Source organism: Rattus norvegicus, chromosome X (genome assembly GCF_036323735.1).
Source record: "Rattus norvegicus strain BN/NHsdMcwi chromosome X, GRCr8, whole genome shotgun sequence".
NCBI classification, from domain to species: domain Eukaryota; kingdom Metazoa; phylum Chordata; class Mammalia; order Rodentia; family Muridae; genus Rattus; species Rattus norvegicus.
The window spans coordinates 26,119,623-26,129,291 of NC_086039.1; positions in this window are offsets into that span (position 1 = coordinate 26,119,623).

Below are 9,669 nucleotides of genomic sequence, written 5' to 3' on the forward strand. Positions count from 1 at the left end.
GAATTTTGTGTGTTCACCTAAAAGTCCTCTATCATATTCAAGAGATGGAATTTTAAGTTAGTATTACTTTTCAGGTGTGTTAGGGTATCCAGGGCTTTCTCTGGTGGTAGAACTAGGGCCTATGATACCAAGTGGCAATGATTCTGTTGCTTATGCTCTTGTGCTTGTCTCTTACCATCTTGTTGTTTCTGGTGTTAACTTGTGGGGCTACATGCTGGGGGTTTAACCCAGTGATTTCTGGCCCTGCTAGGTGCATGGGTTCAGATGAGGGGTAAGGAACTCAGTCAGGAAGGGGGAACTGCTTCTACGGCCTCTACTGCTGGTCATGCTCCATTCTGCTGCTGCTGCTGCTGCTTCAGTTACTCAGGCTGGACTGAGCCAGCAGGAAACTGACTAGCCAGCAAGGGCTGTGGGGAAGCTTCCAGCAGGTGAGTAGATCTCTTCCCCAAGAGGCAGTTATACAGTTTTTAGGGCAGTAGCTCTCAGACAATGGAATGATTCCTGCATACATTTAATCTTGGACATGATTTTGCTTTCTAATTTTTATTGGATATTTTTATTTACATTTTCCTTTCCCTGTTTCCTGTCCATAAGCCCCTATCTGATCCCCCTTCTCCTATGAGGGTGTGCTCCCTCCCCAACAACCCCCACTTCACACCCTAATATTGCAACACACTTGGCAGGACCAAGGGATTCTCCTCCCATTGATTCCCAACCAGGCTACACTCTGCTACACAGGCAGCTGCAGCTATGGGTTGGTTAATGTGTATTCTTTGGGCAGTGGTTTAGTCCCTGGGAGCTCTGGGTGATTGGTATTGTTATTATTATGGGGTTGAAAGCCCCTTTAGCTACTTCAATCCTTTCTCTAACTCCTGCACTGGGGACCCTGTTCTCTGTCTTATGGTTGGCTACAATGTCTACCTATGCATTTGTCATAATCTGGAAGAGCCTTTCAGGAGACAGCTATATTCAGGCTCCTGTAAGCATGCACTTCTTGGCTTCATCAATATTGTATAAGTTTGGTGGCTGTATATATATGTAGGCTGTGTCCCCAGGGTTGTGGCAGTCTCTGGATGGCCTTCGCTTCAGTCTCTGCTCCAAACTTTGTCTCTATATGTCCATCTATTAATAATTTTGTTCCCCCATCTAAGAAGAACTGAAGCATCACCACTTTGTTTTTCTTGAGCTGCATGTGGTCTGTCCATTGTACCTTCGGTAATCTTAGCTTTTTTGCTAATATCCCCTTATCAGTGAGTGCATACCATGTGTGTGATTTTTTTGTGATTGAGTTACCTCACTCAAGATGTTATTTTCTACTCTCATCCATTTGCCAATGAGTAATCATGAAGTCCTTTTTAAGAGCTTTAGCGTAGTCCATTTTGTAACTATATCACATTTTCTGTACCCATTTGTCTGTTCAGGACATCTGGATTCTGTCCAGCTTCTGGATTTTATAAATAATGTTGCTATAATCATAGTGGAGCATGTGCTTGTTATATGTTGGAGCATCTTTTGGATGTTTGCCCAGGATAAGCGAAGCTTGGTTATCAGGTAGTACTATGTCCAATCTTCGGAAGAACCATGAGACTGATTTCCAGAGTGGTTGTACTGGCTTACAATCCCACAAAGAATTGAGGAGTGTTCCTCTTTTTCCACATCCTGACCAGCATCTCTTGTTACCTGAGTTTTGATCTTAGCGGTTCTGACTTGTGTGAGGTGGAATTTCAGTGATGTTTTGATTTTCATTTCCCTGGTGACTGAGGATATACTTTAAGTTTTTCTCAGCCCTTCAATATACCGCAGATAAGAACTCTTTTTTAGCTCTGTACCCCATTTTTAATAGGGATATTTGTCTCTCTGGAGTCTAACTTCTTACGTTCTTTGTATATATTAGATATCAGTCCTCTATTGGATTTAGGATTGGTAAAGATCATTTTCCAATCTGTTGTTTGCCATTTATTACTAATCACAGTGTCCTTTGTTTTACAGAAGCATTGCCATTTTATGATGTCTCATTTGTCAATTTTTGATCATAGAGCACAAGCTATTGGAGTTCTGTTTAGGAATTTTTCCTCTAGGGCCCATGTGTTCAAGGCTCTTCTTTAATTTTTTGTTCTATTAGTTTGAGTGTAACCGGTTTTATGTGGAGATCCTTGATCCATGTGGACATAAGCTTTATACAAGGTGATAAGAATGGATCAATTTGCATTTTTCTACATGCTGACCTCCGGTTGAACCAGCACCACTTGTTGAAAAGGGTAGCTTTTTTCCACTGGATGGTCTTAGCTCCTTTGTTAAAGATCAAGTGACTATAGGTGTGTGGGTTCTTTTCTGGATCTTCAATTCTTTTCCGTTGATCTACTTGCCTCTCTCTGTACCAATACCATAAAGTTTTTATCACTGTTGCTTTGTAATACTGCTTGAGGTCAGGGACGGTGATTGCCCCAGAAGTTCTTTTATTGATGAGAACAATTTTAATTCTCTTGGGTTTTTGTTATTCCAAATGTACTTGCAAATTTCTTTTTCTAACTCTATGCAGAACTGAGTTTAAATTGTGGTGGGGAGTGCATTGAATCTGTAGATTGCTTATGGCAAAATGGCCATGTTTACTATGTTAATTCTTCCAGTCCTTGATCATGGGAGATCTTTCCATTTTCTGAGATCTACTTCAATTTTTTTTTTCTTCTGAGACTTGAAGTTCTTGTCATACAGAACTTACACTAGCTTGCTTAGTGTCATACCAAGGTATTTTATGTTATTTGTTTTTATTTTCTTTACAATAAGAAGGGTATCATTTCCTTAATCTCGTTCTCTGCTTTTTATCCTTTGAGTAGAGGGCTATTGATTTCTTTGAATTAATTTTATATCTAACCACGTTGATGAAGGGTTTTTTTTAAATCAGTTTTATGCATTCTCTGATGAAATTTTGTGGTCAATTAAGTATACTCTCATATCATCTACAAGTTGTGATATTTTGACTTCTTCCTTTCCAACAACTCTTTGAACTCTTTTTGTTCTCTAATTGCTCTGGCTAGGTTTCTACATTGAATATGGAGTGAGATAATGAGCAGAGTTGTCTATTTCCTGATTATAGTGTTATTGCTTCAAATTTCTTGCTATGTAGTTGATGTTGGCTACTGGTTGTCTTTTTATTGCTTTTACTATGTTTAGGTATGGGCCTCGAATTCCTGATCTTTCCATGTCTTTTACCATGATGGGGTTCTCAACATCTGTTTAGTTGATTATGGGTTTTTTCTTTGACTTTGTTTATATGGTAGATTGCATTGATGCATTTACATATATTGAATCATCACTGCATTCCCAGGATAAACCTACTTGATCAAAATGGATGATCATTTTGTTGTGTTTTTGGATTCGGGTAGCCAGAATCTTATTGTGTATTTTTGCATCAATGTTCATATGGGATATTGATCTGAAGTTATCTTTCTTAGTTAGGTTTTTGGGGGGTTTAGGCTTCATAGAATGAATTGGGTAGTATTTCTTCTGTTTCTATTTTGTGGACTACTATGAAGACTATTGGTATTATGTCTTCTTTTAAGGTCTGATAATATTCTGTTCTTGGTCTTTTTTTGGTTGTGGGACATTTAATGACTGCTTCTGCATCTTTAGGTTTATCTGATATTGCTTTAACTTTGGTATCTGTCACCTGTTTAGAAAATTGTTCATTTCTTCCAGATAGTCTAGTTTTGCTGAGTATAAGTTTTTGTAGTAGGAAATGCTTTGTTTTTCAAATTTCCTCAAATTCTCTTTTGTCTCCCTTTCCATTTCTTATTTTGGTAGTTTAGATATTTTCTCTGTGACTTCTGATTAGTCTGCCAAGTTTTCATCTTGTTGATTCTCTCAAAGAACCAAATCCTAGTTCATTGATTCTCTTTATCTTTGTTTTTGTTTCTACTTGTTTTGATTTCAGCCCTGAGTTTGATTATTTCCTGCCATCACACTTCCTGGGTGTATTTGCTTCTTTTTGCTCCAGAGCTTTCAGGTGTGGGGTTAAGCTGCTAGTGTTTGCTCTATCCAGTTTCATTTTGGAGGTACTCAAAGATATATGTTTTCGTCTTAGCACTGTGTCCATTGATTCATATAAGTTTTGGTATGCTGTGACTTCATTTTCATTAAATTCTTAAAAGTCTTCATTTCTATCTCTATTCCCTTTTGGCCAATTTACAATTGAGTAAGATGTTGTTAAACTTACCTGTGTATGTGGGCTTTCTGTTGTTTTTGTTGTTATTGATGATCAGCCTTAGTCCATGGTCATCTTATAGGATCCATGGGATTATTTCAATCTTCTGGTATCTGTTCAGGCCTGTTTTGTGACCAATCACATGATCAGTTTTGGAGAAGGTACATAATGTGCTGAGAAGAAGGTACATACTTTTGTTTAAGATTAAATATTCTATAGATATCTGTTACATCCATTTGTTTCCTAACTTCTGTTAGTTTCACTGTCTGTTACCATAATCTCTCCCTTTCTGAGAATTTGGAGCTAAAGTCTCCCACTACTATTGTATGACATGCAATATGTGCTTTAGCTTTAGTAAAGTTTCCTTTTTGAGTGTGGCTCCTCTTGCCTTTGAAGTATAGATGTTCAGAATTGAGTGTTCACCTTGGTAGTTTTTTCTTTTGATGGTTATGAAGAACCTGGTCCTTATCATTTATTAATTAAAACTAGATTTTATTTTATATTATAATGGCTACTTCAGCTTGTTTCTAACCTTTTATTCTGAGGTAGTGTCTGTCTCTGTCAGTGAGGTGCATTTCCTTTATGCAGCAAAATGCCAGTTCCTGTTTACATAAGCAATTAGTTAGCCTATGTATTTTTATTGGAGATTTGAGCACAATGATGTTAAGAGATATTAAGAAAAAGTGATAGTTCCTTCCTGTTATTTTGTTGCTAGAGATGGAATTATGTTTCTGTGGCTATCTTCTCTTGGGTTTCCTGAAAGAAGATTAGTTTCTCGCTTTCTGTAGGGTATAGTTTCCCTCCTTGTGTTGTAGTGTCCATCTATTACCCTTTGTAGGGCTGGATTTGTGGAAAAACATTTAGTATATTTGGTTCTGTAGTGGACTATCTTGGATTCTCAATCTATACCAGTTGAGGGTTGTGCTTGATATAGTAGCCTGTGCTGGCATTTGTGTTCTTTTATGGTGTGTATGATATCTGTCCAGAAAGTTCTAGTTTTCATAGTCTCTAGTGAGAAGTCTGATACAATTTTGATAGGTCTACCTTTATATATTTCTTGATCTTTATCCCTTACATATTTAATGTTATTTGTGTTTTTTCTTTTTGTGCATTTGGGGTTTTGCTTATTGTGTGATAGGAGAAGATTCTTTTCTGGTCAAAACTATTTGGAGTTTTGTAGTGTTATTGTGTGTTCATTGGACATCAGTTTCTTTAGGTTAGGCAAGTTTTCTTGTATTATTTTGTTTGAAATATTTACTGTCTTTTTAAGTAGGGAGACTTCACTCTCTTTTCTATCTATTATCCTTAGATTTTTGTCTTCTCACTGTATCCTAGATTTCCTAGATGTTTTGAGTTAGGAATTTTTTTTTGCATATTGCATTTTCTTTGACAGTGGGTCAATGTTTTCTACGACAGTGGGTCAATGTTTTCTATGGGATCTTCTGCCCTTCTCTTTTCTATCTCTTGTATTCTGTTGGTGATGCTTGCATCTATGGCCTCTGATCTCTAACTTAGAATTACCATCTCCAGCGTTGTCTCCCTTTGTGCTTTCTTTATTGTTTTAATTTCGATTTTTAGATCCTGGATGGATTTGTTCAACTTCTTCACCTGTTTAGTTGTGTTTTCCTGTAATTCTTTAATGGAATTTGGTGTTTCTTCCTTAAGGATTTCTACTTATTTTCTTCAATTGTCGCATATTTATTTATTTTTCTATTTCTTTACGATTATTTTTTTATTAACTTGAGTATTTCTTATTTGCATTTTGAATGTAATTCCCTTTCCCGGTTTCCAGGCAAACATCCCCCTAATCCCTCCCCCTCCTCTTCTTTATGGGTGTTCCCCTCCCCATCCTCTCCCCATTGCCGCCCTCCCCCCAACAATCTAATTCACTGGGGGTTCAGTCTTAGCAGGACCCAGGGCTTCCCCTTCCACTGGCATTCTTCCTAGGATATTCATTGCTACCTATGAGGTCAGAGTCCACGGTCAGTCCATGTATAGTCTATAGGTAGTGGCTTAGTCCCTGGAAGCTCTGGTTGCTTGCTTGGCATTGTTGTACATTTGGGGTCTCGAGCCCCTTCAAGCTCTTCCAGTTCTTTCTCTGATGCCTTCAATGGGGGTCCTATTCTCAGTTCAGTGGTTTGCTGCTGGCATTTGCCTCTGTATTTGCTGTATTCTGGCTGTGTCTCTCAGGAGCGATCTACATCCGGCCCCTGTCAGCCTGCACTTCTTTGCTTCATCTATCTTGTCTAATTGGATGGCTGTATATGTGTGGGCCACATGTGGGGCAGGCTCTGAATGGGTGTTCCTTCTGTCTCTGTTTTAATCATTGCCTCTCTATTCCCTGCCACGGGTATTCTTATTCCCCTTTTAAAGAAGGAGTGAAGCATTCACATTTTGATCATCTGTCTTGAGTTTCATTTGTTCTAGGCATCTAGGGTAATTCAAGCATTTGGGCTAATAGCCACTTATCAATGAGCGAATACCATGTGTGTTTTTCTGTGATTGGGTTACCTCACTTAGGATGATATTTTCCAGTTCCAACCATTTGCCTACGAATTTCATAAAGTCATTGTTTTTGATAGCTGAGTAATATTCCATTGTGTAGATGTACCACATTTTCTGTATCCATTCCTCTGTTGAAGGGCATCTGGGTTCTTTCCAGCTTCTGGCTATTATGAATAAGGCTGCAATGAACATAGTGGAGCACGTGTCTTTTTTATATGTTGGGGCATCTTGTGGGTATATGCCCAAGAGAGGTATAGCTGGATCCTCAGGCAGTTCAATGTCCAATTTTCTGAGGAACATCCAGACTGATTTCCAGAATGGTTGTACCAGTCTGCAATCCCACCAGTAATGGAGGAGTGTTCCTCTTTCTCCGCATCCTCTCCAGCATCTGCTGTCATCTGAGTTTTTGATCTTAGCCATTCTCAGTGGTGTGAGGTGAAATCTCAGGGTTGTTTTGATTTGCATTTCCCTTATGACTAGAAAGGTTGAACATTTCTTTAGTTGTTTCTCAGCCATTCAGCATTCCTCAGCTGTGAATTGGGGAACCAGAACTAGTCCTGTAAGTGTAGTGAAATAAGGTAGAGCCAAAATTCAAGGGTGAAGAAGGTATAAGGTCAGTACATCAATTATGGGTCCAGTGTCACCCCATGGTAGTAAAGGTAGCACAAGCACACTTAGTCATAATATCAAAATAAGGCACAATACATGTGTGATAACATTTAGATGTACTTGAATAGATGACACCGGAAGCTGCGTTATGAGGATGTCACTATGAAAAAGTTGCACAATTTGGACATATTGAGCTAGGCTTGTGAGTTCTAAGACAGCATGATTGGGCCTGACCCTGGAACTTTCAAAAAGAGAATCCCAGCAGATAAAAGGAATTGTCTGAGACGGACCACTGAGTCCAGATTGGTTCCGGAAGGCAAGGTTTAGCTGTCCCTCCCTGCCATTTGCTTTTTATAAATCACTTCTATTGTATCTCATCGGTTATTTATGTTATACTGCCATAGGTAGAAAAAACACAAATCCTACTAAATTAAAAAATGATATAACTGACTTAACAGAAACAGTGTTAGAAACCAGAAAATGCTCACATTCATGAAATTCCTAAATATGTTAAAAACAAAATCTGTCTGAGGAAGTCTTTCTTCTCTTTAGTCAGTCTAAGTATGCCTTATTATTATGAAAAGACCTGACCTATTACATGGTAATGTTAAGCCTGTCTGCTCCCTCTGCTCACTGTGCAACTTCTTCTTCCCCTTTTCCCTCTGCATTCTGAAAATTGCTTTTCTAAATTTTTAAGTTGCTTTATAATTTCTGTGTTATTCCACACTGCCTTCTCTTTCTAATCTTGCTCATTTCTGCTGTGAAATAGCAATGCTCTTATGCCCATCCCTTTAATTCTAAGTTCTCTTGGGTTCAGTTCTGCCTAAAAAGTTATTTTTTCTTCTTTGTCCTCACCCCTTGTATGTCTTTCAGAATACATGGTCACATAGTAAAAAGTTCATTACAAACTGACACATAATCTTAAATCATAAATCATATAGGAAATTTCCAACAGAGAATGCTTACATGCATATCCAATAGCAGTAATTATCTGGCTAAACATTCGGCATCTGTTACCAGTTCCACCTGTACCTGTAGGGTTAAAAATCATAACTATTGTAACTAAGTACTTAGTGAAGTTTTGTGTACATGAACATTGTCAATATTTTATCTTCTCTCCCTGCACTTATAATAAATCCTCATGCCCATTTTTATGAGCTTTACTTCATGGTTGACAACTTCCTGGAATGTGCACTAAGTAGTAAATACATTCTTTTTTTTTTCTTACTGCAGCTAAACGTTTATTGAATCTTAAAGAGAGGCGCCGCGCACCGGCATGGCGAGGCTTATATACACCCTAGCACGGCGCATCCACACCTGATTGGTTGCTTACCCATGATCTCATTAGGCACACCCCAGAGTGGGCAAAGACCTGGCATGAAGGCACTCTTCACATGCGCACACAGTTAACTTCCTGAAAGGAAGTCGGCTGGCGTGGCGGAGGCCAGCGCCATCTTGTAATGGCAAAGCTCTCTCAGCCTTCCACATGGGGCGAAGTGGAAGCCAGCACCATCTTGTGGTGGTGAATGTTATTGCGGCCCTCTACATCTCCCCCTTATTGTTTTAATTAATAACAATAAATTATTGTCTAGGCTGGTCTAGGTCCCTGCAGTTACGTTCATCTGCTGTGGCTCCTGTCTTAGGTTGTTCCTCTATGTCACAGCCTTATCCGTCGAAGGGTAACCCTATCGCCACCGGGCCCTGTGTACTGTGCATGAGGAAAGTTGCCCGTCTCTGGATACCACAGTGCTGTGTGACAGTAACTGTTAAATGACCTAGGGCGAACTCTAAAAAGAGGCCAGCCAGAAAATGAGTTAGTGGGCAAATCATGATCACCCTATCGTGTGCAATGAGGAAACCTCAGCGATGTGGAAGGGCTGATCAAAGAATCATTGAGTCTCTCTCATCCCAGTGCAATGGATACACAGATCCATGGGGTGCAAGAGCAGACAACTCAGATACCGACTAATTTTTGAAGATAGATAACCAAATTTTAGGGGAGGCCCCTTGTTCAATGGCCACAAGTGCTTGAGTGATAACAGCCTTGTCACGTTTCTGTTGAGATCTGAGTTTGCAAACCAACCATAGCATGAACACTAATCCACAGCATAGGGCTGCACCAAACAGAGCCACTCCCGACAAGTAGTGGGCACCTCATCTGGTTCTCCTCAGCTGTTACCACCAAGGGCCGTAGTCAAGCTGCTCCTATAATAAAAGTTAGAGTTCCCAATTGTTAGCAACTACTCCAGAAAGTTCACCCACTGTGCTTGTCTAACAGGAGATTGGGGGAGGGTAATTCCAGACACTGTAGACACAATGGCTATAGCAGTAAATGGCTGCTACAATAGCAGCAA